Consider the following 27,835-nt stretch of genomic DNA (forward strand, 5'->3'; position numbering starts at 1 on the left):
AATGGTGTGAACGTTACGCCTGACTCAAACAGGCACTCACAAAGAAATGCAAGCAATACACTGGTATAATCTCCTCAGCCTGTATACACAATATTAGCAAAGACAGTGCAGCAAACCAAAAGCACGAGACGCGAAAAGTATTGAACGCAAACTGGAGGGATGAACGCTACCTAACCCGTTGAATTCCACTGATAGTGGCGGATTCGCTGAATTGCTGGAGCAGATTGTTTTCACATCCAGATCCCTAAATCCACAGTCCCCACATTTTCCTTTCCTTTCCTGAAACACGGAATAACGGGACTCGATTTTTCGCACTGGAAACCAGCGACTGAAGAAATTACAACATTGGAATTAAAATTCAATTCCGAACAACGGCAGAAGACACAGTGTCTTACCGGGAATTCCAGAGGCTGAAATAAACGGATATTAAACGTCCTTCTAACCGCCAGATGACTGGGATACTCCATTTTAATGAGACTGTGAGACGTCTGTTGCTCCTGAAATCACATCTCTGGCGAAGACAGTGGGCTGATGCATTTAAAGCGGCTCTGATTTATAATGAGGATCTGTTTCCAGAGATATCCCTTACTAACTTTCTCAGTCACAGTTCCTTGAGCAACACTTTAATTCAACAGCAATGTCTCTGGAGTAAATACTGAAGAGAAATACTTCAGAATCCTTGGGCGTTACTTCAGCACTGACTCATTTGGTAGAAATAATGCCGGAGGTCTAATAACAAATACCGGGCTTTGACACAGAGCAACAACATGTGCAAATTCCCACGTTTTAGTTGGCCAACTTATTCATCTGTAAACGGAGTTCAATAATGCCGACCGAACGCCAACCTATGTCCCTGCATCTTCCGATTTTTTAACTGTCCATCAGTCTTTCGACTCCCTTTTTGGCCACACGGTAAGATATAACAAGCATCTCAAATCTGTCAAAGGTCAGAAGAAATTGAGAACAAATATTTTAAACCTGCAAAGAAGGGAAAATCTGCAGATGTTGGATATCAAAACAACAGATAGAAATAACAGATATCAGCAAGCCAGCTGCATCTATAGGGGAAAAAAATACAGTCAACGTTTTGGGTAGAAAACACATCAGCAGGAGTGTAGAAGAAAAGATGAAATGTGTATTTAAATAAAGTGGGGAGAGGGAAGAGAGAAACACAAGATGATAGATGAAACCAGGAGGGGCAGGGATGAACAAAAGAGCTGGGAGATGGATTGGTGGAAGAGACACAGGGGCTGGGGAGGCGGGAGTCTGGTATTGGAGAACAGAAAACCATACAAGAAAGAAAAGGGTGGACAAACAACAGAGGGCAGGCAAGGAGATAAGAGAGAGAGGGAAAAGGGAGATGGGAAATGGTGAAGCCAAAGAGCGGCTTTACCGGGTTCGACAAATCGAAGTTCATGCCGTCAGGTTGAAGGGTAAACAGACAGTATATCACGTATCGTTCCCTCCAACCTAAGTTCAGTATCATAGCGACAGTGGCGGAAGCTATGTATTGACATATCAGAATGGGAATTGGAAGTGGAATTGAAAAGGATGGCCGCTGGGAGATAACGGAGCTGACGGAGCGTACCTGCTCGGCGAATCCGTCTCAGTGACGGACGTCTGGTCTCAATGATGGGCAAGAGGGCCACACCAGAAGCACCAGTCATAGTATATAAAACTGAACAGCATCACAGCAGAACTGTTGTCTCATCTGGAAGCATTGTTTGGGGCCGGGAAGATGTGAAGTGGCAGGTGTAGCACTTGTTCCGCTTCCAATAAGAAGTGACAGGAGGAAGAATGGACACGATAGTCGCGGAGGGAGCAATCCCTGTGGAAAGCATAAAGTGGTGGGGGGGGGGGGGGGTGCGCGGTTCCGTTGATGAGGGAAAGAGAGCTTGGTGTTGGAAACCCGTTGCAGATGGTGGAAATTCCGGAGAATAGATGGTGATGATTTTGGGTTGTTGGGGGAGGACAAGGGGACCCCTAACGTGAGCGGAGAAAAAGGTTAGAAAACGCGGACGTGAAATGGAAGAGGTGCCTTGATTTTCGAGGAAGTGAAGACGATTTCTCTTGAAATCTGAGAATATCTCATTCTTTCTGAAATGAAAAGCCCAATCGTGAGAGCAGAAGTGGCAGAGACGGAGGGGTTGAGAGGAAGGGGATGAGGGTTTTACAAGTAACAAGGATGAAGGGGGTATAGTCCATGTATCTGTGGAATCCCGTGGGTTTATAATACACATCAGTAGATAAGCTACCTCCATAGTTATCAGTGACATAGAGAAGGGGGAGATAAGTCTCGCTTCGTCCATCAGAAGAAGCGTGAGTTACCAGAGGCCAGCCATTTGAATTCCACTTCCCATTCACATTCTGACATATAAACACATGGCCTGTCGTGAAGAGGCAACACTTAGGTTGGAGGAACAACATCTAGTAATACGTCTGCCTAGCCATCAACACCGATTTCTCGAACTTCCCCGCAATGACAACTACTTCACCATTTCCCATGCCGTTTATACTCTTTCACCTTATCTTCCTGAGAGTGTCCCACTTCTCTTTGTTCCATGTCGTTTTGTTATCTCCTATTGGACTCCACTTTCCTTAGCCATGTATCAGTTTCACCAATCAATGTTTCAGCTCCTAACGTCATCCCTCCGCTTCCCGCATTCACTTATCATCTACAGTTTCTCTCTCAAGTCTTCTCCTCTCTTCAGGTTTTCCAGACCTGCCGAATGTCTCGCCACAAAACGATAGAGGAGAGAGGAGAGAGAGAGAGAGAGAGAGAGAGAGAGAGAGAGAGAGAGAGAGAGAGAGAGAGAGAGAGAGAGAGAGAGAGAGAGGAGAGATGAGAGAGAGAGAGAGAGAGAGAGAGAGAGAGAGAGAGAGAGAGAGAGAGAGAGGGAGAATAGATATATAATAAAAGAATAGCATATGCAAGATGGCAATCATCATTCAACCAAATCACAATACCCTACCATAAATTGAATCCTGGCCCAGCTTACAATCGGACTCCGACACATCATATTATGACCGATTTCGACAATCGACGATCATAATCGGGATATTATATCAGAAAATAAATAAGCAAGAACAATTTATGTCATAGAGATGGACATTCCAATCACACACAACATATATAAATCATTAATTTTAAAATCATCTGAATTATGCAGAATTAAAAAAAGGAGAATAAACGATTATGGAACATGAGCAGGGCATACACTGTATCAATAATAATACCTGCAACTTGTTTCGTCGCAAATTGATGGCACCTTAGCCATGAAGAATTAGGCTAACACAGCAATATTTATGCAAAACTCCAAAGATTCATACGGGAGTAAATCAAATGTTCCCAGCACTTGAGAAATGTACTTGTTTGTCAAGGCCCTCATCTTAAACTTTTAACCAGGCATCTGCAGATAAATAATAAATAAATCAATAATTAATCAACAGCTGAATACATAAGTAAACGCCTTCATAGAAGCATACATAAATAAATAATGTATGGAAGCTGTGTCAGTGTGCAATTCATTTGGATGTTTCCGATTTGCTACACTACTTCCTTGGATTGAGTAAATTAGAGAGCAGGTTTAAAGGTTGTATAAACTATTGTGGCGCTGCTGTCCCTGGAAGGGAAATTTGCGGGAGTGATTCCGTACCGTGATCCTGCAGGAGCGCACAGTGCCACGCGCTGACTGGTAATTAGAGACAGATACAGAAGGCGTAGCCGCGATCCGCGACAAGGGAGATACCTGGAGACGAGTTATTAGGAGAAATGAACTTTCTATAGCTGGTGGTATGCTTGTCTGTACACTCTATATACGGAAAGTTAATCTCATCATTTCCTCTGAGGCACCTCATCAGTCTCCACAAAACTTCCCAGCTCAACTTGAACCGCTTATGAAAATGAAGGAAGGTATCTGCTCATTAAGCTTGATCTCCATTGTATTTTTGCGATTACACGTAGCTGCACCAGCTCTGTTGTCTATGTAATAACCTCAGGGTGTGTTATCCGAGCGGTGTAAACTGGGACAGAACTGTCAACTAACTGGTTGGATCCCGTGGAAGCAGGTCCTGGGACAGACCTCAGTACAAACCCCATGGACATCAACCTCTCCAAACTCCTTCTCTCGTTTTTTTGGTATCTCTCCACAACCTTCCATCTCTGACTGGGATATATGTTTATATCACATCCCCCCCCCACACACAGACACACACACAATATCTCTCCTGTTCTCCCAACCACCGCACGTGCCACGCTCTCATTTCATCACCTCATTCAGCTACTCTCTCAAGTCTCCCCCTTGAAATCGCGTCCCTGTCTCCCTATCTCTCGATCCCCTCTCCTCCTATTCATATGTTCCACACCACCGCTGTTACTAATGTCTCGGAGCTTTCGATCGATGGGACAATCTGCCTGGGAATAGCACCTGCGATCAGGCGGTTGAGCTCAACACACGGGTTTATTAATGAACTGTCGTGACAACGTCCACGGATATTTTAACGCGTTGATCACCTGCTCCCTGAATTTCGACTGAGTCACAGCGTAAATAAATGTGTTCGTGCAGCAGCTGAAATTCCTCAGGAAAACACCGACGAGGTGAAAGATCCATGCAGAATCATTGAAATCGAATCCTCTTCATAATACATGAAATTTACAACCAGAGTCATCCACAGGAGTATAAAGCTGCCGGAAAGACTGAAGAGTAACACCGCAGACCTCCTCCTGTTCTCCATCTCTGGGTCACTGCGGTTCCCGCCTTTGCTATGATCCCTCAGCCGTTTACGGACCCGATTGGCCACTACAACGTGCCTGACTTTCAGAGCGTTGAGTAACAGGATCACAACGAATGGGACGAACGGATTCAAAAATATATCGAGCCAATAATATCCTACCCACCAGGGATCGGTGAAAGTGTATTCCATGCGTTTGCAGGACCGTTTTATATTGTCGATTATCTCTTCGGGTTCCCAGAGGAAGTAACGGGGAACGTTTTTCAGAAAGGACAGCACGCCGGTTGTTGTTAGAACCACAGTCACAATTTTCCCGGTGCAATATTTAGTTTTCAGCATCTGGCAGCAAATAGCGACAAACCGATCAAAGGTGAAGGTGATGGTGAAACAGACAGAACAATATGTGGCTGTGAACCTTAGTACCTCGATAACTCTGCAAATCGGGGTAATGTTCAGAAAAGTCCACGGAAAGTAGTACTTTAAGACTTGACGCACAAAGAACTCTATGACCACAGTCAGTAGATCCGCCGCTGCCATGGCCACCAGGTAGCGAGTGGTGCAGGGAGAGAGGCCGCACTTTCCCCGCGACAGGATCACAATCGCCACTAAATTAACTGCAGGGAGAGAGAAGAGAACAGACAGTTGGCTTTATTGAACATATTCTCCGGGAATGGACACGGGTTCGGGTTTCAGCCAATGGTTAGCAGCGCTAGAGCCGGTGAACAACTGCTCATCTAACACTAATCACGGGTCACACTGTCTCAGACCTGTCTTCCCCATTGTGGAGCTTTGACGATATGTGGGTTATCGGCGGGAGCACAGCGGTCCAGTCCCGGATGGGGCCAGTTTCACTGATTTAACCTTGACTGACCAGGTCTCTGGAAACCTATCACTCATGTGCTTGGATATAAGTGCAGAGGAGATGTCAGGGGTAAGCTTTTTACGCAGAGAGAGGTGAGTGCATGGAATGGGCTGCTGGCGATAGTGGCGGAGATGGATACCATAGGGTTTTTAAGAGACTTCTGGATAAGTATATGGAGCTTTGAAAAATAGAGGACTATAGTTACACCTATGTAAATTCTAAGGGTAGACATGTTTGGCACAGCTTTGTGGGTCCAAGGGCTTGTATTGTGCTGTAGGTTTTCTATGTTTCTCTGAAGGGGCCGAAGCGGGATCTAGACAGAAGCACGACACACACACAAAATGCTGGATGAAAGCAACAGCTCAAGCAACAAACAATTAAACAAACGCTCAAACAGTTCCTGACGGGTCTCAGAGAGAATGCAGGAACAGCTTAGTAACCAGACGCTAAGTGGCTCCATTAGTGGATTAATTTCATAGCACAGTTCAAGAAGATAGCATGCGTGAGTAGATTGATGCACACTGGCTCAGGTGAAAAGACCCAATTCTTAACTAACTGCCAGTAAAGTTCGACTGTGACAGACTTCACAGGGAGACGTGCGACATAGGAACAAGATATCACTCGGAGCTATAATTCAGAAACTGTGAACTGCACAACGTAAATCTCTCCCAGACAGAACGTCATGGAGAGATTCACATCCCCAAGACGGAGGTAACACTGGAGACGGTCCCTCTAAAACTCTTCTAGTCACTCCGTCCTGGAGAGCTGCCTGTCCCTAGCACTGGTACTACACGGGGCAGAGCGTAACCAACTCTCTCCCAAACACACCTTGCCGGAGAGCTATCTGTCCAAAACTTTGGGGCAGCTCTCGGCAAAAGTCCATTAAAACCCTCCCAGTCAAACCTTCCTAGGTATTTGTCCGTCCCGAGCTCTGCTACAACTCCGGGGACGGTCGGCCCAGACGGCTCTAAGTCACACTTCCCGACAGAGCTGTCTTTGAACAGCCCTGATACAAGTCTAGACAAAGTGCCACTAAAGCCTTCCCATTCACATCTCCCAGGAGAGCTACTTGTCTCCAGCACTGGGACAATTCTGAACAGGGTGTCACCAAACGACCAAGTGTTAGCTCAAATGAATAAATCATAAACAGTCGACACCTCAGTGTAAAAATCTCCCAGTCACACATTCGCGGACAAATGTTCGGCCCCAGCACTGGCACCGCTCTGGTCAACGTTCCATTAAAGGCAAGAGCACGTTCGAGTCGATCCCGTGAGTTAGGGGAGAGGCGGAGGTTTAGTTTCTTTTTTCATTAAATTTGAAAATTCAGAATTTTGTTTTGACAGGATCGATATCATTGAGGGATATTTGTGCAATGATCATTAAGTTAGAAACTTGTAAAATGACAATAAACAGGATCACACAGTAGAAATACCAAACATAAATTGCTCTTCTCACTCACCAGGAACTCCAATGACGGCAATGAACACTTGCAATATTTTATCCACACTCACATACCTGTCCAACATTGTAGACATTTTCTCTGTGCAGTGATTTGTCTCCCAGTGCTACACTCGATCTCTCGGAATGAAATGTTGAGGCAGCACACGCATGGGGTTTTAATACAATTTGCGACTCCACAGGGACAGATTTTAAAAATAATGATTGTTTAATGATTTACATTCCGATTACGTCAGATAAGTGCAATCCACGCGGAGTCTGTGTGATTAATTTAGGCATTAATTGTGAAACTGCAAACAATGGAAATTGTGATTGCGCTAAAGGGTGTAAATTGTGCGTTGCATTCCGCCAGCAAAGGCGTTCTGTTTCAAAGACCGTCAGAGCGAACATTCCACCTCACACCCGTCCATCTGTTGAAGAGATCGACTGACAGTAAAATGGCCATTCAACTCTGAGTCTCCATCAGTTGTAATCACAGCTCATCCCACTGTAATCTTACCTCACTCTCCCGATTATCAGCAACCATCCTCAGCTTGCTTCTGTGATGTGTACCAAACAGTGCCCTGGGTTAAAAACATGTTCATTACCATTGAGAGAAATATATGGTCTCACTAATGAACGTGCTGCCTGCTGTTTCTCTTACACCTACAGAGAAAAGAGAAAGCTAAAGTACAGGAATAGATGGTCTGGCCCACAGAGTCTGTGCCAACCATGACGTCACATTAATCGGATCCCACCACCCTGCGCATCACTAGTCTCCTACATTCTCTGCCTGTCTAATCATCAAAAAAGAGTCGTGACGGGATCTGAAGGTTTATTCCATATGGTTCATTTAAGGAGAGCGAGGGAGAGCGTACTGTCAATTCAGAGAGACAGGGAGCAACGAACAGCCCATGAGTTGTTATGGAAACTGAAGGGCGGAGCTATATGATGGACAGCTGGTGTTCAACAGTTGTGGAATATATACATGCTCAATTGGCTTTGTAATCAGACACACAGAAACACACGGAAGACACTGGCGAAACTGGATGAGTGTGTGTTTTGTTCACAGTGTGGAAAAGGGGTAACCGGTGAAAAGTTATCAGTGTGTTTAACCCTTGCCTAGGTTGATAGCTTTACTTCACGCTCTTTTGTGTGTCACAGTCGGTGACTTTAATAGGACTTCGAAACAGGAGGACGACGTGGAAGATTCAACGGCATCTGCACTGGAAAACAAACCACCTCTCTCTCTTCTCAATCTACTCAACTCAATATCACGAACTGAACTGAGTTCATTCCTATACCATCGGAAGACTGTATCATTTATCTCCTGAGCTTGAAGAAGTTTGGGAACTTTATTTACTCAATGATAAACGCTGCTAACCTGTTTGCCTGATCTTTTTTATATTATTATTTTACGTAGTTACTAATAAAATAGTGTATTAATCGAAGACTAAGACTCCAGGTGTGTTCCATTTCTGCTGGTCCTTTTTAACCCGTTACGCAGTAGATAACAAATTGGGGCCTGCGTCCGGGATCTGAACAAATTGGTGGGAGCCGTTCTAAAATTGTTGGGGGCTTAGTTGACTGATTAATGGTCGAAAATTGAGGAAATCCATTTTATTTTTGCTTGTTGACAAAATCAGCAGCAATGGTTGTTGATAAATTTCTGGAAACGCCAACCTCTGAGGCAATAGAGGATGCCAGAAGGTTTGAGTTGTTGACTATTGCTAAAAAGTTGAAATCGTCAATGAGAGGTCGCAGGTGCAGAGGACAATAGCCTGGTATTATGTATCTCAGGATGTATTTAATGTGGAGGAGTTGGAGTTGTTTTTCTAAAAGTAAAGTACTTACTGAGGCTGAGTCTCAGCTTCAGGTAACAAAAATGAAATGTGACCATGAGTGGAAATTAAAACGTCTCGAGGCTGAGGAGGCAGTCAAGCAGAGGGACGAAGCAGAAAGACATAGGCGGTACGACCCGGAAAAGATAGAGAGGATGCAGCAAGGAGGTCAAGTGCCAGGTAGGTTGATGAGCTGGTGGTACCGTTGAATATCAGCCAAGAAATTGAGATACTACCACCATTTGATGAACCCGAAATCGATAGGTATTTCCTGCTCTTTGAAAAGATGGCACAGAATTGGAAATGGCCGAGGGATCAGTGGGCTGTCATGTTACAAAGTGTGTTGAAGGGAAAACTCAACAGGCGTATTCTGCCCTGACACTTGAACAGTCAAACGATTATGGCACAGTGAAAGATGATGTTGGTTCCGGAGGCGTACAGACAGAAGTTCAGAGATTTGTGGAAGACTTGGAACCAAACCTATGTGGAGATTTCCCATGATAAACTGGTGTACTTTTATCCCTGGCGAAACTCAAAATGGGCGAAAGAGGACATAACTTAATAGAGTTGAAGCTGATTGAAGATTTTTTTAAAAAGTCCCTGATAACATAAAGAATGAAAAAGAGGCTGCGACCCTATCAGAATCTGCTAGGTTAGCAGTCGAGTATGCCTTAACCCACAAGGTAAAGTTTTTCCCGAGCAAGTGCCACCAAAGGAGTAGCAGAGATAACAAAGATGCCCCACAGGCTAACATGGAGAAAGTTGGGAACTAGTGACCAGAGTAAGGAGGAAGGAAAGCAGTTGAAAGGAAATTTTCCCAGTTTTACATGTCACTATTGTAAGAAGCCTGGTCACGTGGCGGCGAATTGTTTTGCTATGCAAAGGGAAAAGGGAAAAGAAAAGGAAACAATCCCAACTGGTTGTGTTCAGTCAGTTGTGACACCGCAGAGAAAGAAGGGGTCTGATCGAGTGCAAGAGGGATTTAAGGGTTTCAATTATATTGGGTTTGTGTCTGTAAAGGAGGTGTCAACCCCAGTTCCAGAGAGAATCTGGCGAGATGCGGTGGCTTTTCAGTCACTAATATTGGATAGTCTTTTGGAACGATGATGAGACGAAAACCAATGAAGTAAATATTATCTGTTACGTATTCAGGCAACAATAAATATAGATGAGATAGGCAAGGGTTTTTATAACAAATAACACTTTTATTAAACACTGAAACAAACCCCCTCAAAAGTAAACAAACCCAAACGTAATCGGAACTCAGCTGCTGTGCGACACAGTCACAGTTCTTAATAGCGTGGCATGTTCAAACAGTTCTTTAAAGCGGTATTGAAAAAAAAACAGTTCTTTAAAACGGTATGCCGAAAGAAAACAGTTCTTTAGAGCGATATGCCAAAAGTTCAAAAGCTCACAGTCCTTTTTAAAAGGAGAGACTTTTTAAAGCGATGTAAATTCTCTTCCACGTCGATGTCCTTCGATTCCCCGGCGTCGAACTTTCCCACGAAGAATTTTATAAAATATAATGGCTCAAAAGTACTGACCTTTCTTCCCACACTATTCTCAATCCTTTCTGGTCAACCCAGGGATTAACAACGAGAATAGTCAACGAAATCCTTCCGAATGAGGATCAAACAAGGTCGAACTTTTCCACTTTCGAAAATCGATTCTCCTCGATCTTTACCTTCCAAACTTTTGTTCACTCTCCATCAGCAAAGAAACCGTTGGCAGTGACCTTTTAAACTTTAGGCATTATATAGAACTTCATTTTTAACTAAACTGCGTCATCACATTAAATCACGCAGTGACATGAAGTCATCTTAGCAAATTCCGCCACGAACTGCCCCACCTGACAGGGTGGGTCTTCCTTTTATACCCTGTAAAAAAAAAACTGTCACATGACCTCTACTGGCGGGAAAATGACATCACTCCACCATCACAAGACTATTACCTCATGTCCAGTATAACCTCAACCCCAGTCACGTGACAAGGGTACCACTGTCACGTCACGGGTACGTAACACCTCCCTCCAAAAAAAACATTTTTGGTCTGACAAGAACAAAAATTTTAACAATCACTTACAAGAAAAACAAATGTATCAATGATATAACATACACAACATACAATACAGTAGGAGTGTTACAATAAAAAAACCACTCCAAAAAAAATTACATTGTACATTCAACATCGCGATAGACAATCAGCAACCACATTATCTTTACCTTTAATATGAGTTATCACAATATTGTACTCTTGTAACATCAAACTCCAATTTAACAATCTTCTGTTTTTGTTTTTCATCTTACTCAGAAAAACTAACGGATTATGATCAGTGTAAACAATAAGTGGTTTTTGAGTTGTACCAACATATACCTCAAAATATTCCAAAGCCAAAACAAGAGATAACAATTCTTTCTCTATTGTTGAATAGTTTCTTTGATGCTTATTAAATTTCTTAGAAAAGTAAGCTACTGGATGATCAACCTCATCACCCTCATTCCTTTGCATCAATACTGCTCCCGCAGCTTCATCACTAGCATCTACAGCTAATGAAATAGGTTTTTCAAAGTCAGGTGCCTTAAGCACAGGTTGTTGACATATCATTGTTTTCAATTTTTCAAATGCTTCCTGACAAGGCACTGTCCACACAAACTTTACATTCTTCTGCAGAAGATTAGTTAATGGAAGGGCAACATTAGCAAAATTCTTACAAAATTTTCTATAATATCCTACCATTCCCAAAAATCTTCTGAGAGTTTTTTTCCCCGTCGGAGTGGGAATCTCTAAAACTGCCTGAACTTTTGCCTGAACAGGAGCTACCTTACCTTGACCTACAACATAACCAAGGTAAGTCACAGTGGCATGTCCAAATTCACTCTTGGCTAAATTAATAGTCAAGTTAGCTTTTGAAAGCTTTTCAAACAATTTCTCCACCGCAATTATGTGTGCTTCCCAAGTATCATTTCCTGTCACTAAATCATCAATATAAGCATCAGTATCTTTCAATCCCTGAATCACAGAATTAATCATCCTCTGGAAAGTACCTGGGGCATTCTTCATCCCAAATGGAAGAACATTATACTCATATAACCCAGATGGAGTTACAAATGCAGAAATCTCTCTACCTCTGTCCGTTAATGGAACACACCAATACCCTTTCAATAAATCAATCTTTGTAAGGAACTTTGCTTTCCCAACTTTATCTACACAATCATCTACTCTAGGAATTGGATATGCATCTGTTTTCGTTACAGCATTCACCTTCCTATAGTCCGTACAAAACCTAATACTACCATCAGGTTTTGGCACCATAACACATGGCGAACTCCAATTCTAGTTAGAATGTCTAATAATATCATTCTCTAACATGTATTCAATTTCCTTCTCAGCAAGTTCACATTTTTCCATGTTCATCCTATATGGATGTTGTTTAATAGGTTTGGCATCTCCAACATCTACATCATGTGAAGCTATAGTAGTCCTTCTCGGAACATCTGGAAACAAATCCTTATACTTAAAAATCAATTCCTTCATCTGTTGTTTCTGCTCTAGCTGTAAATGTGCTAATTTCTCATCCATATTTTCCAAAATGATTGAATTAGGTAACCTAACAGAAACAATGTTAGATTTAGAATGAAAGTCAGATGAATCATCTATCATGTTCCCAGTTAAATCAAACTCATTCTCACTAACCACAACAGTCACAGTATCAGATTGTTTCTCAAAATATGGTTTAATCATATTTATGTGGCAAAGTTGTGTTGACCTTCTGCGATCTGGAGTTTTTATTACGTAATCCACATCATTGATTCTAGACACAATTTCATAAGGACCATGAAATCTAGCTTGTAAAGGATTTGTCTGCACTGGGAAAAGAACCAACACCTTATCTCCAGGCTTAAACATCCTCATCCTAGCTTCCTTATCATACCAAGTTTTCATTTTCTCCTGAGCCAACTTTAAATTTTCCTTGGCTAAACTACAAGCTCTATGTAACCTGTCCTTAAATTTCATAACATAGTCCAACAAATTAGTATGCACTTCCTTACTAATCCACTGTTCCTTCAATAAAGCTAAAGGTCCTCTAACTCTATGCCCAAACACAAGTTCAAATGGACTAAAACCTAAAGATTCCTGTACCGATTCCCTTACTGCAAATAAAAGTAAGCTTATACTCTCATCCCAGTCACTTTCATTTTCCACACAATATGTCCTAATCATATTCTTGAGAGTAGAATGAAACCTCTCCAAGGCACCTTGCGATTCTGGATGGTATGCAGACGAAGTGATTTGCTTAGCTCCCAATTTATAAACTATCTGTTGAAACAATCCAGACATAAAATTACTACCTTGATCAGTTTGTATTTCCTTAGGCAATCCAAAATAAGTAAAGAATTTTATAAGAGCCTTCGTCACAGTTTTAGCTTTTATATTCCTAAGTGGTACTGCCTCTGGAAACCTAGAGGAAGTACACATGATAGTCAACAAATACTGATAACCAGTTTTTGTCTTTGGTAATGGACCAACACAATCTACAATAACTTTAGAAAACGGTTCACCGAATGCTGGAATAGGTTGTAATGGAGCTACTGGTGTAACCTGATTTGGTTTACCCACAATTTGACAAGTATGGCACGTCTTACAAAACATCGCCACATCTTTTCTTAAACCAGGCCAGTAAAAATGTTTTAAAATCTTGTCCACAGTTTTCCTTACCCCTTGATGTCCACCTAAAGGCACACTATGAGCTAAAGTCAAAATCTCATTCCGATAAACTTTAGGAACAACTACCTGATAAACAACATTCCATTCCTCACTTGCAGGAATTGTAGGCGACCTCCACTTCCTCATCAACACTCCTTTTCCCAAGTAATATCCTACTGACACCTTCTCAATTTCACTACCTAGTAAGGCTTGTTCCCTTAATTTTATAATCTCAGGATCTCTATTCTGCTCTGCTATCATCTCCTTCCGAGACAGAGATAAATCTTCATAGTCAGACTTACTCCCAGAATCTTGTTCAAACAACGAAGGTAAGAAAGTCTCTGACACATCCTCAAAACTCAAATCCTGAGTTGAACAGTCATGAGTAACAACCTCATTCTGCACATCAAATTTTTTAGCCATAGCTCTAGTCACAACACAGGAAAAATCTGTGTTAGAATTCATCTCTGGTTCCTCTGACTCCATTGTCAAATGCACTTCAGGAAAAACTTGTCCACCTGCCAAGTCATTACGTAACAATAAAGAAATACCCTTCACAGGTAGGCTATGCTGTAGTCCTACTTTAACAAATCCTGTAACTAACCCTGACTTTAAATTTACTTTATGTAAATGTACAGGCATAAAATCACTTCCAACACCTCTTATGTAATTTACCTCACCAGTATCACTCTCTTCATTAAACTTCAACACACTATCTAACATCAATAATTGAGAAGCTCCAGTATCCCTAAGAATTTTTATTGGCACCAGAGTAGATCCTTCTTTCAAGGATACAAACCCTTCAGTTATAAAATGATCATATCCCTTTCTAACTTTGTCAGACTCTAACAAATCCTCATTTGTGTTTACCAAACCCTGTAACTTTACAGGTGCTTCAGTATGTTGCACACAAGCATCTGGAACTGCTTCCTTCTCTTTCTTTTTCAATTTGAAACAGTTAGCTATTACATGGCCAGGCTTCTTACAATAGTTACAAATAAGACCAAACTGTCTTTCCTTCACAGGTTTTCCTTCCTCCTTACCTCTCTCATTAACCTCTGATTTAATTTCTAATTTACCTGGAGTCTCCATATTATTTTTCCTCTTAAAAATTCTACCCTGAGGAAATTTATTCTTATGGATTAAAACATACTCATCAGCTAATCTAGCACAGTCCTGCAATTTATCAGTATCCCTCTCATTTAAGTAGGTCCTTACTTCAACAGGAATGCTTCTTTTAAATTCCTCCATTAAAATCAGCTCTCTCAATGTCTCATAGTCCTCATTTACATTTTTAGAAGAAACCCATCTCTCAAAACACATAGCTTTATCATAGGCAAATTCCACATAAGTCTTTTCCACAGACTTTTTCAAACTCCTGAATCTTTCCCTATACGCTTCTGGGACCAATTCGTATGCTTTGAGAATATTCGTTTTTACAATATCATAATCTAATGCTTGCGCAGCAGTTAAAGCTGTGTAAACTTGCTGTGCTTTGCCTTTAATCACACTCTGTAACAACACTGACCATTTATCTTTCGGCCACTCTGACATCCGAGCAATAGTTTCAAAATGTTGAAAATATCTTTCCACTTCTGTTTCACTAAATGGAGGGACCAATTTAATTTCTTGACTAGCAACAAAAGGTTTTTTAAAATCAGAAGACTGATTCCCAGACCTTAATTTTGCCATTGCATATTCAAAATCTCTCTGCTTTTGTTCAGCTTCCATTTTACACCTCTCTAACATCATTTGTTCAATTTGCAACTGCATCTCCAGATTACTTATTGGAAACGATTCTAAAATCGATTCATCAAAATGACCCGAAGCCACAAAATGTGATGCGATCTTTCTCTGTATTACAGCTTTTGATGTAGTCGCCAAAATACCTTTAAGTTGCAATCTCTTAGCAATCTCAGATACTTCAATTTTTTTCGCCGTCGCTAACAAATCCGCGTCTGGCGAATCCAGAAACTCATCAATATTCATCGTTGCCGAATACCACTCACAAGCCAAACAAACAAAAAAATCGAGCAATCCCCGTTACCAAAACACCGATTCAAAATCCAAAAAGCATTCTAAACTCAAACGATCCAATCCCGGACGCAGCCCCCATAATTAATGTTACGTATTCAGGCAACAATAAATATAGATGAGATAGGCAAGGGTTTTTATAACAAATAACACGTTTATTAAACACTGAAACAAACCCCCTCAAAAGTAAACAAACCCAAACGTAATCGGAACTCAGCTGCTGTGCGACACAGTCACAGTTCTTAATAGCGTGGCATGTTCAAACAGTTCTTTAAAGCGGTATTGAAAAAAAAACAGTTCTTTAAAACGGTATGCCGAAAGAAAACAGTTCTTTAGAGCGATATGCCAAAAGTTCAAAAGCTCACAGTCCTTTTTAAAAGGAGAGACTTTTTAAAGCGATGTAAATTCTCTTCCACGTCGATGTCCTTCGATTCCCCGGCGTCGAACTTTCCCACGAAGAATTTTATAAAATATAATGGCTCAAAAGTACTGACCTTTCTTCCCACACTATTCTCAATCCTTTCTGGTCAACCCAGGGATTAACAACGAGAATAGTCAACGAAATCCTTCCGAATGAGGATCAAACAAGGTCGAACTTTTCCACCTTCGAAAATCGATTCTCCTCGATCTTTACCTTCCAAACTTTTGTTCACTCTCCATCAGCAAAGAAACCGTTGGCAGTGACCTTTTAAACTTTAGGCATTATATAGAACTTCATTTTTAACTAAACTGCGTCATCACATTAAATCACGCAGTGACATGAAGTCATCTTAGCAAATTCCGCCACGAACTGCCCCACCTGACAGGGTGGGTCTTCCTTTTATACCCTGTAAAAAAAAACTGTCACATGACCTCTACTGGCGGGAAAATGACATCACTCCACCATCACAAGACTATTACCTCATGTCCAGTATAACCTCAACCCCAGTCACGTGACAAGGGTACCACTGTCACGTCACGGGTACGTAACATATCAAAAGAATTGGAAAAGGGACCGAGTCCGTGTCTTTGCATAAGGAAATTTTGAAATACAAACTGGTATCAGGACCTGTTAAGATCGTGGTACAATCTGAATTACCGATAGGCAAAGTGTATGCTTTGTTGGTCTCACACTGGTTGGTCTGCCCAGGGAGATTCGGTCTGACCAGGGTAGTAACTTTACTTCGAGTACGTTCCAGCAGAAAGTTGGTGAATTGAGAGCTAAGCACATTGTGTCGTCCGCATAGCACCTTCCAAGTCGCAAATCCATTGTCTCATGAGACTAACGAATGCCTACTATAATGACCCTGCAGGTGGGGATGTTTATTCAGCAGTGCACCTGACGAGGAAATCTTTTGCTGACTACCCACTCATGCATGCTGATGTTTACCCCACATGCGCAATAACCCGAAGCATGTCTAAAGTCTGCTGATGCAGAAAGTTCGGGGCAGGGGGATTCTAAGACCCATGGTAGTAATACTGGGGTGTAAACCATTATGATCTGTCACAGACTTCTCTACCTTCCATGTTACAGCAGTATTTGGGTAGTAAGGAGGATTAGAAAGGTCTGTCCTTGTCCTGGGATGAATTTATAGCGGAACAAAGTCGAGATTCCGAAATTGCTGCGTTAAAGGAGACAGCTCTCACAGAAGAGGAGGATATTAGGATATTATCCTAAGGATGGGGTGTTAATGATGAAGGGGAGACCACCTACTGTGCCTGCAAGTGAGTATTGGGACATTGAACATCAAGTTGTGGTCCGGAAACTTTACAGGACTGAGATTTTAAACATGGCTCATAGTATGCCTTTGGGTGGACATCTTGGAGTGAAAAAGGCAGTGAACAGGATTATGAAGTAATTCTAATGGCCTAATTTAAGAAGGGATGTTGTGAATTTTTGCAGGACCTGCCACACCTGACAAGTTGTGGGGAAACAATCAGGTCATTCAAGTAGCACCACTTAAGTCAATATCTGCTTTTGGTGAACCTTTTTCTCGGGTCATAGTGGATTGTGCTGCCCCATTGCCAAAGACTGCAGCTGGCCATCAGTACTTGTTAACAATTATGTGTGCTGCGTCTAAGTTCGCTGAAGCGGTTCCTCTCAGAAATATCAAGGCTAAGAATGTGGTGAAAGCTCTCATCAGGTTTTTCACATTGGTTGGTCTGCCCAGGGAGATTCAGTCTGACCAGGGTAGTAACTTTACTTCGAGAACATTCCAGCAGATAGTTGGTGAATTGAGAGCTAAGCACATTGTGTCGTCCACATATCACCTACCAAGGCACAAATCCATGGTCTCACGAGACAAATGGATACCTACTACAAGATTCAGATGGACACAAGTTTAAAATAACAATGGAAGACTATGTGGAGTGGAAGAGCAAAGACTGATTTTAGAGTAGGTTAAAATGGTGGCACAATATTGGGCAGAATAGCCTGCATTGTGCTGTACTTATCTATGCTCTGTGACCCAGAACGAGACCATTCCAGTCAGCAGAATGTTTACGATGTCTGACATCACTGTCATTATTGGTCAGAACAGTGAGCACAAGATTGATGGACTCTTATTGCAGATTTATGAAAGATTGTTGGGTGCATCGGGCGTATAGTGTGCAATTTACAGTCAGGACGCTGTGAAGAGATACGGGTACTATTTACCGGGATGCTGCCTGTCCTAGTGTTTATGAGCAGAAGTTAGACATTGAACGATCATTGGTTTTCATTGGAAGGCTAGAACTGGTAATAGAAATTGGTAACGTTATGGGGCATTGATACTGTGGACCGGGTCTCCGAAATTTTACTGTTAACGGCCAATTTCATTAAGCAAGGTGTCCGTGGACATGAAGAAAGTGATAGGAAGAGATCAAAGGGGAGGGGTGGGGCAAGTTTTATCCGTCCGTTTTCCAAGGTAATCAATGTAACATAAGACCACCCTCAATATCAACAACACCGTAGTTTGTGTTATTATCAATCTGTTTCGATCGGTTTTCTTTGTCATAAAGTTATCTGGAAATATTTGTCCATTAACATTCACTTCACAGATAAATGAGCATAATATCACTGCTGAAGTAAAGCAGGAACACCTGCACAACTGTGTATTGTCAGACACAGAAACAATTACCCACTCACATGTGAATATCACAAATGTGTCTTTCATTGCTAGATTTTACCAATGCATTCAATCATTTACAACTAATGGGCATAGTTAGAATGGAAACACCAATGCCCTTGACAGAAAATCCTTTAATAAGTGGAGACTACAGCCCAGTCCATCGGGGTAAAGATCTCCAAACTATTCAACACATCTACATGAAGTGCTATCACAGGAAGGCAGCATCCATTATCAGGAGCCCCCCAGAACCAAGGACATGCTCTCTCCTCACTGCTGCCATCATGATAGTGGTGCAGGAGCCTCAGATCTCACACTGCCATGTTCTGAGAGTTACTGCCACTCAACCATTAGGTTCTTAATCCAAAGGGGATGACTTCACTCAACTTAACTTGTCCATTTTTTAAATATTCCCCCAGCCAATTAATTCACTTTCAAGAACTCTCAACCTCGTGTACTCAATATTTAGTGCTTATTTATTATTATCATTTCTTCTTTTTGTGCTTGCAGTTGTTTGGCCACTGCACTCTGATGGAACGCCTTAGTGCAGTGGTTTTTAATTGATTATCATCTGAATATTATTCTGTAGATGTCTTGAACATGTTTGGAAGAAAATGAATCTCACGATTGTCTACAGTTACATATACGTGCTTTAATAATAAAATTTACTTGAAGTTTGAAATTTGAAGAGAGTGACTTATTTATTAATAAATGTAGAAAATGCAGAAGAATGACTCTATGGATAATTATACATTTCTTTTTGCTTAGAATCCTCCACCTACACCATTCCAGATGCACCAGAACAAAACTTCCCCAACACCAACACAGCCATCAAGATACTGGATGCAGAGATACAATGAATGAACGTAATCCTGGATTTTCCACATCAAGTTTTTTTTTTCCTTTTCCTAAATTCTCTGTTCCATTTGGCTTTTCCACTTGGACAGGACGTACTTGCATGGGGTCTGCTCTCTCAGCATCTCACGTACCTGTAGAACAGGGCAGTCCGATGATGCAAGGTGTGTGAAGAAACATGGCTAATGTGAACTGTCAAACAAGAGAAAATCTGCAGGTGCTGCAAATCCAAGCAACACACACAAAATGGTGGAGGAACTCAGTGGGCCAGGGAGCATCTATGGAAAAGAGTACAGTCGATGTTTTGGTTCGAGTCCCTTAGCCGGGTCATATCTATTAACAAGGATCCCCTTCATCCAGACCATGCTCTCTTCTTGCTGCTGCAATTGAGCAGGAGATACAAGAATCTGATGTCTCACACCACCAGAACAGGGACAGTAATTGTCCTTCAACCATCAGTCTGCTTCATTCACCTCAATACTAACCTGATTCCACAACCTATGGACTCACTTTCAATGTCTCCACAGCTCATGTTTTCTATATCATATATTGATCTATCTATCTACAGTGCCCCTAAATGTATTCAGCCCTCAGCCCTTTGTTCACAGAAGTGAGTACAGTCGGCCCTCCTTATCCGCGAGGGATTTGTTCCGGGACCAATCGCGGATACCAGAATTCGCGGATGGTCAAGTCCCTTATTCAACCTGTCTAAATAGGGTGGATCTTAGGACCCAGCGGAACCCCAGACCTTATTTAACCTTTTCAGTGCGATAGACATTAGGACCCAGCGGTAGAGATCTGAATCCGCAGTGCTTCTGTTCAAGAAAATAATCACGATCGCGATTGAAAATAAAGTGGAAATAATAAAGCGATCGGAAAAAGGTGAAATGCCATCCGTGATTGTAAAAGCGTTAGGCTACAGTCGGTCAACAATTAGAACAAATTTATTGGATAAAGTGAGAAAGGCTCTGCCCCGATGAAAGCAAGGCAGTGGTTCAATTTTTGGGATTTGGGTTTTTGATCCTCAAATCAACCTCGCATGGTGCAGAGCGCACTCGAAGGTGGTCTGTCATTGGATCGAACTCGGGAAGAAATTCCCGAGCCCGGTGCTGAAACATACGTTCTTAAGTGTTTTATATATATATATATAGAAAGGTAAAATATATATTATATGCTAAGACAAACGTTTGACTAACTGACGTTAAATAATACCGGATGTACCTATTCTAACTTACTGAGGAAGAGAACTTCCGATTTTTTTCGGTCCCGATCCACAATAACCCACGCACATCCTCCCGTATACTTTATATCATCTCTAGATTACTTATAATACCTAATACGACGTAAATGCTATGTAAAATAGTTGTTATACTGCATTGTTTCAGGAATAATGTCAAGAAAAATACGTCTGCGCATGCTCGAACAACAAGTGCTGGAAGAGCACTTCCGGGTTTTTCGAATTCGTTGTTGGTTGAATTCGTGCATACGGAATTCGCGGATAAGGAGGGCCGACTGTATTACAACCAGTGGTTATGGTCAATTTAAGGAGCAGTTTTATTTATGAATCACGTGCTCCTTTGCTACAGTAGAACCCCAAAACAGGGAGAATTGGAAAGCATGAACAATATCAACATTACTCTTTTCCATGGATACTGCCTGGTCAGCTGATTTCCTCCAGTATTTTGTGTACAATACGAATTCTGCTGGGTTCATAACCCTTTGCTGGACTGCAAACCATTCCCCTTTACCCACCATAACAGAAATCTCTCAGTTAACACCATGGGAATCACTCTTCTGCACAAGAACCACATTACCTAAACACTGGGAGACTTAATCACTTCCAATTCATATTCGTCATTAATCGCCAACCAACCAGTCACCTTCTAACACACTAGAGCCCACCACTTCTTCAGAGCTCATGGAAATCTCCCTGTGTGGGCACCAGGGGAAGCACTTTCACCATCACACCAAGGAATCTTGTTTTCCAAACCAATGAGATCATTCACTCTGCATACAAGGCTATCCTTTTCCTCGTAAGGCAGTCCCTGCCCTAAAGTTGAAATAACTTCTTCCTACAAAATATGCATTCCACGTTCCCTTGATTGGGGATCAAACCAATTATTCAAATCCTTCCCCCCAGGAAAAGAAGAAACAGACACATGGATTGTGTACCGCAACTCTAAAAAGGAAGGTAGAGATCACTTTCAGCTCCCTCAATCTAGGGTATTCCATCAGCCCCCTCAAAACAGCTAAATTCCCTTTTCATACATCAGAAAAAAAACTAACCCTATTACAGACTGCCTTTCACATTGCAATGTGCTCCCATCTCTCAAACAGAGCAACGTTTTTCTCTCCCAACCCAGACCCCTTTCCGAACCAGTTCCAACAAAGATTATTTGAGCTGAAAGATAAAGTCTGGTTCTCCTTCCCAGCGCTGCCTGTCCTGGACGGTGTTTCCGGACTCGTTTTTGTCTGCATTCTTCACCCATCCTCTGCACCACTGGAAGGAAAAAAAACTGAAACGGGTGGAATTCCCATCTACTGCCAACCTTTACCTGCACATTCCATTTCACGAAACAATTGGAATTGCTACTTCCTTTACACAAGTTGGGAGATAATATTCATTACAAAACTAAGGGAAGCACTTCAACTTATACCATAGAATACCTTCTACTCCACAAATCAGGGGAAACCGATCCGTTCAAAGCGAAGGGAAAACTATGTCATCGAACACCGGAATGATCAGTGACCACCACCACCGCTGAACTCTTGGCAGCTGTAGCTGAGTGGAGATATCGGTCATTGCGAAATGTGATGGGGAAACTCTGTGGTATCTGGAAATGACGGAACAGGGCCGACTGAGGAATGGCTCGTGATGAAATGTGGGGTGGCTGAACCATGATGATGATAAATTTAGTAATATCGATTGTGGAAGTGAAATAATTTCAGACACGACAGTGAATTAAGAGTAACATCTGTACTTCCCAGAGCAGGGGGCAGGCAGCACTCCCTGAGAAGCGCTGGTTTTGACGGGTCACCGGGATTTCTCTGCAACTGGCAGGCTGAATGTACAACAGGTTCAAACAAAATTTGCAGAAAATATAAAGGCTAGATGGATAATCATACAATTTTAGCATCGATTTTCCACCATCATCCCAGATTCCCCAACACCAGCAACTCCACCCATTATCCAGTGATACGTTGAATGATTGTAATTCAGGATCCAGAGTATCAATGCCATTCCTTTCTCTGGCATTCTCTGTTCTGTGTAACCTTTGCACTTGGAGAAGACATACTTGCTCTCTCGGATTCTCACCTGTTGAATAGGGCAGGCGATGGCGAGGGGCAGATGAAGAAAAATTGTGGGACAGTACGATGTAGGGATGATGACTCAGACCAGGACAGCAAAGGCCCCCCTCACAGCTGCCCCATCTCCCACAGAATCCATAACTGGACATCAAGAGATTGCTTCTCCTTCACACAAAGAATAACACCCACTAAATGCTGGGAGAATCCCATTCCTTCTGAATCAGACTATTCCCTTTCCTTATAAATCAACATGCAACACTACCCCTAACAGGGACAATCACCTTCAAACACACTGGATGTCATCCTTTACTCAAGGTGCATGGAAATATCCGTGTATGGACATCAGGACAATCACCTTCCCCAAAACACTCAGGCATCCCCTCTTCCAAAACAATGAAGACCCAACACATGTAGGAGATTCCCCTTCCTCCAAACCATGACAGTCTCCAACAACAGTACAGATAACCCTTTCAAAAGGATTACAATTTTTTTTAACTGGGCAGGAGATCATTTCCAGCTCAGACCACATATCCCAACCCTTGGCTCTCCTGCCCCAAACAGAATGGAATACTACCCACGACCTGCAAAGAAACCAGGGAATGCCTTTCACCTCCTTTATTCGAGCTCAGGGGTTCGAAACCTGCAGTCCATGACCCCTGGAGTACGGCAATGTTCCATGGGATAAAAAAGGTATGGAACCCATGATCATCATTATGTCTATCCGTGACCATGATTGTTCAATAGTTCAGAATCTGACAATATATACAAAATACAACTTGAAATCCGGACCCTTTTCAAACATGCACAACTACAAAGAAATGAATGACGGAAAACGTGAGAACCTGAAAGCCCCAATCTCTCCCATGCAAAAGCAGCAGCAAAAGCAACAACACTCCCCTCTCCTCTTCCCCACACTTGTTTTAGCAAAACCAGCAACACACAACCACACCCACCAGCCACCATGCAAACAATACAAGCTTTTCTACAGAAGTGCTTTGCGATCGCCTTCTTCTGGGCAGTGTCTTTAAAAGATGGGTGATCCCAGCCGTTATTGATAAACTTAAGATTTGTCCGTCTGGAGTTGCATGATCAGGATTTGTGATTTGCACCAGCTGCTCATACGGGGCCTAGGCAGGTGTTACACCTATATAACCATATAATCATATAACAATCACAGCACAGAAATAGGCCATCTCGGCCCTCCTAGTCCGTGCCGAACTCTTAATCTCACCTAGTCCCACCTACCCGCATTCAGCCCATAACCCTCCACTCTTTTCCTGTCCATATACCTATCCAATTTTACCTTAAATGACACAACTGTACTGGCCTCTACTACTTCTACAGGAAGCTCATTCCACACAGCTATCACTCTCTCAGTAAGGAAATACCCCCCTCGTGTTTCCCTTAAACTTTTGCCCCCTAACTCTCAAATCATGTCCTGTCGTTTGAATCTCCCCTACTCTCAATGGAAACAGCCTATTCACGTCCACTCTATCTATTCCTCTCAAAATTTTAAATACCTCGATCAAATCCCCCCTCAACCTTCTACGCTCCAATGAATAGAGACCTAACTTGTTCAACCTTTCTCTGTAACTTAAGTGCTGAAACCCAGGTAACATCCTAGTAAATCGTCTCTGCACTCTCTCTAATTTATTGATATCTTTCCTATAATTCGGTGACCAGAACTGTACACAATATTCCAAATTTGGCCTTACCAATGCCTTGTACAATTTTAACATTACATCCCAACTTCTGTACTCAATGCTCTGATTTATAAAGGCCAGCGTTCCAAAAGCCCTCTTCACCACCCTATCTACATGAGACTCCACCTTCAGGGAGCTATGCACTGTTATTCCTAGATCCCTCTGTTCCACTGCATTCCTCAATGCCCTACCATTTACCCTGTATGTTCTATTTGGATTATTCCTGCCAAAATGTAGAACCTCACACTTCTCAGCATTAAACTCCATCTGCCAACGTTCAGCCCATTCTTCTAAACGGCATAAATCTCCCTGCAAGCTTTGAAAACCCTCCTCATTATTAACAACACCTCCGAACTTAGTATCATCGGCATACTTACTAATCCAATTTACCACCCCATCATCCAGATCATTTATGTATATTACAAACAACATTGGGCCCAAAACAGATCCCTGAGGCACCCCGCTAGTCACCGGCCTCCATCCCGATAAACAATTATCCACCACTACTCTCTGGCATCTCCCATCTAGCCACTGTTGGATCCATTTTATTACTCCAGCATTAATACCTAACGACTGAACCATCTTAACAAACCTTCCATGTGGAACTTTATCAAAGGCCTTGCTGAAGTCCATATAGACTACATCCACTGCATTACCCTCGTCAACATTCCTCGTAACTTCTTCAAAAAATTCAATAAGGTTTGTCAAACATGACCTTCCACGCACAAATCCATGCTGGCTACTCCTAATCAGATCTTGTCTATCCAGATAATTATAAATACTATCTGTAAGAATACTTTCCATTAAGTTACCCACTACTGATGTCAACCTGACAGGTCTATAATTGCCAGGCTTACTTCTAGAACCCTTTTTTAACAATGGAACCACATGAGCAATACGCCAATCCTCCGGCACAATCCCCGTTTCTAATGACATCTGAAAGATCTCCGTCAGAGCTCCAGCTATCTCTACACAATCTTCCCTCAAGGTCCTGGGGAATATCCTGTCAGGACCCGGAGATTTATCCACTTTTAAATTTCTTAAAAGCGCCAGTACTTCCACCTCTTTAATTGTCATAGGTTCCATAACTTCCTTACTTGTTTCCCATACCTTACACAATTCAATATCCTTCTCCTTAGTGAATACCGAAGAGAAGAAATCGTTGAAAATCTCTCCCATCTCCCTCGGCTCCACACATAGCTGACCACTCTGGTTCTCTAAGGGACCAATTTTATCCTTCACTATCCTCTTGCTTTTAATATAACTATAGAAACCCTTCGGATTTACTTGCACCTTATTTGCCAAACCAAACTCGTATCTTCTTTTAGCTTTTCTATTCTCTTCCGTAAGATTCCTTTTACATTCTTTATATTCCTCGAGCAATTCTTTTACACCATGCTGCCTCTATCTATTGTAGACATCCCTCTTTTTCCGAACCAAGTTTCTAATATCCCTTGAAAACCATTTAACCTTTCAAACCTTTAACCTTTCCTTTCAACCTAACAGGAACATAAAGATTCTGTGCCCTCATAATTTCACCCTTAAATGACCTCCATTTCTCTATTACATCCTTCTCATAAAACAACTTGACCCAATCCACTCTCTCTAAATCCCTGCGCATCTCCTCAAAGTTAGCCTTTCTCCAATCAAAAATCTCTACTCTAGGTCCAGTCTTGTCCTTCTCCATAATTATATTGAAGCTAATGTTATTGTGATCACTGGACCCGAAGTGCTCCCCAACACATACATCTGTCAACTGACCTATCCCAGTCCCTAACAGGAGATCCAACACTGCCCCATCTCTAGTTGGTACTTCTATGTATTGTTGCAAAAAACTATCCTGCACACATTTCACAAACTCTAAACCATCCAGCCCTTTTACAGAATGAGCTTCCCAATCTATGTGTGGGAAATTAAAATCTCCCACAATCACCACCTTGTGTTTACTACAAATATCTGCTATCTCCTTACACATTTGCTCTTCCAACTCACACTCCCCATTAGGTGGCCTATAATACACTCCTATCAGTGTTACTACACCTTTCCCATTCCTCAATTCCACCCAAATAGTCTCCCTAGAGGAGCTCTCTAATCTATCCTTCCAAAGCACCGCCATAAGATGTTCTCGGACAAGCAATGCAACACCTCCTCCTCTGGCCCCTCCTACTCTATCACACCTGAAGCAACTAAATCCAGGAATATTTAGTTGCCAATCACACCCTTCCTGTAACCATGTTTCACTAATAGCTACAACATCATAATTCCAGGTATCAATCCACTCTTCCATCTCATCCACCTTTCTTACAATGCTCCTAGCATTAAAATATATACATTTAAGATACTCTCCACCTCCTCCTCTCTTTTCATCCCTAATAATGCATTCAAATGTATTATCCTTTTCTTTCTTCTCCCCTACATCTTCGGGCTGAGCGCATCCCTTCTCCATCACCTGCCTTTCCTCCCTCACACACTGTCTACTTACTTGCTCTACTGGTGAACTAACCTCCTCTCCCATAGTTTCCTCAAATTGATTCCCGCCCCCACCCCCATCTTACTAGTTTAAAGTCTGCCCTGTAGCCCTAGCAAACCTCCCTGCTAGGATATTGGTCCCCCCAGGATTCAAGTGTAACCCGTCCTTCTTGAACAGGTCAGGCCTGCCCCAGAAGAGGTCCCAATGATCCAGAAACTTGAATCCCTGCCCCCTGTTCCAGTCCCTCAGCCACGCATTCATCCTCCACCTAATTCCACTCCTACTCTCACTGTCGCGTGGCACAGCCAGTAATCCCGAGATTACTACCTTTGCGGTCCTTCTTCTTAACTGCCTTCCTAACTTCCTATACTCTCGTTTCAGGACCTCTTCCCAGAAGGGTGACCTGCAGGCCAGCAGAGTCAAAGAGCACCCTAACACCTCATTTGGTAGAGATGTATCTCCAACCTGCCTCCCAAAGATGATTGCACTAATCCATCAAACTAGTTAAAGATCTTTCCCGAAAACAGAAATCTCAGTTGTATCTTGGAACGAAGGAGAAAAGCTGGCTGAGGAAGTACAAATATGAATAGGTGGGACTGTCAATCCACTGTGATGGAGAGTTTACGTAGCTTTGATTGCGTTTGGGAAATAACGTTAACGACAAATGGCAATTTGGAAGTAGCAACTGCCCCTCACATTCAATGAAAAACAGAGGTCGCTGGGCATGGGAGAGGAGAATACAAGCTTACTGGGATGGGATGTTATGACCACGGCTACATTGGTCAGAATTTTCCAACATGAAT

Source organism: Hemitrygon akajei, unplaced genomic scaffold (genome assembly GCF_048418815.1).
Source record: "Hemitrygon akajei unplaced genomic scaffold, sHemAka1.3 Scf000068, whole genome shotgun sequence".
Taxonomy (NCBI): domain Eukaryota; kingdom Metazoa; phylum Chordata; class Chondrichthyes; order Myliobatiformes; family Dasyatidae; genus Hemitrygon; species Hemitrygon akajei.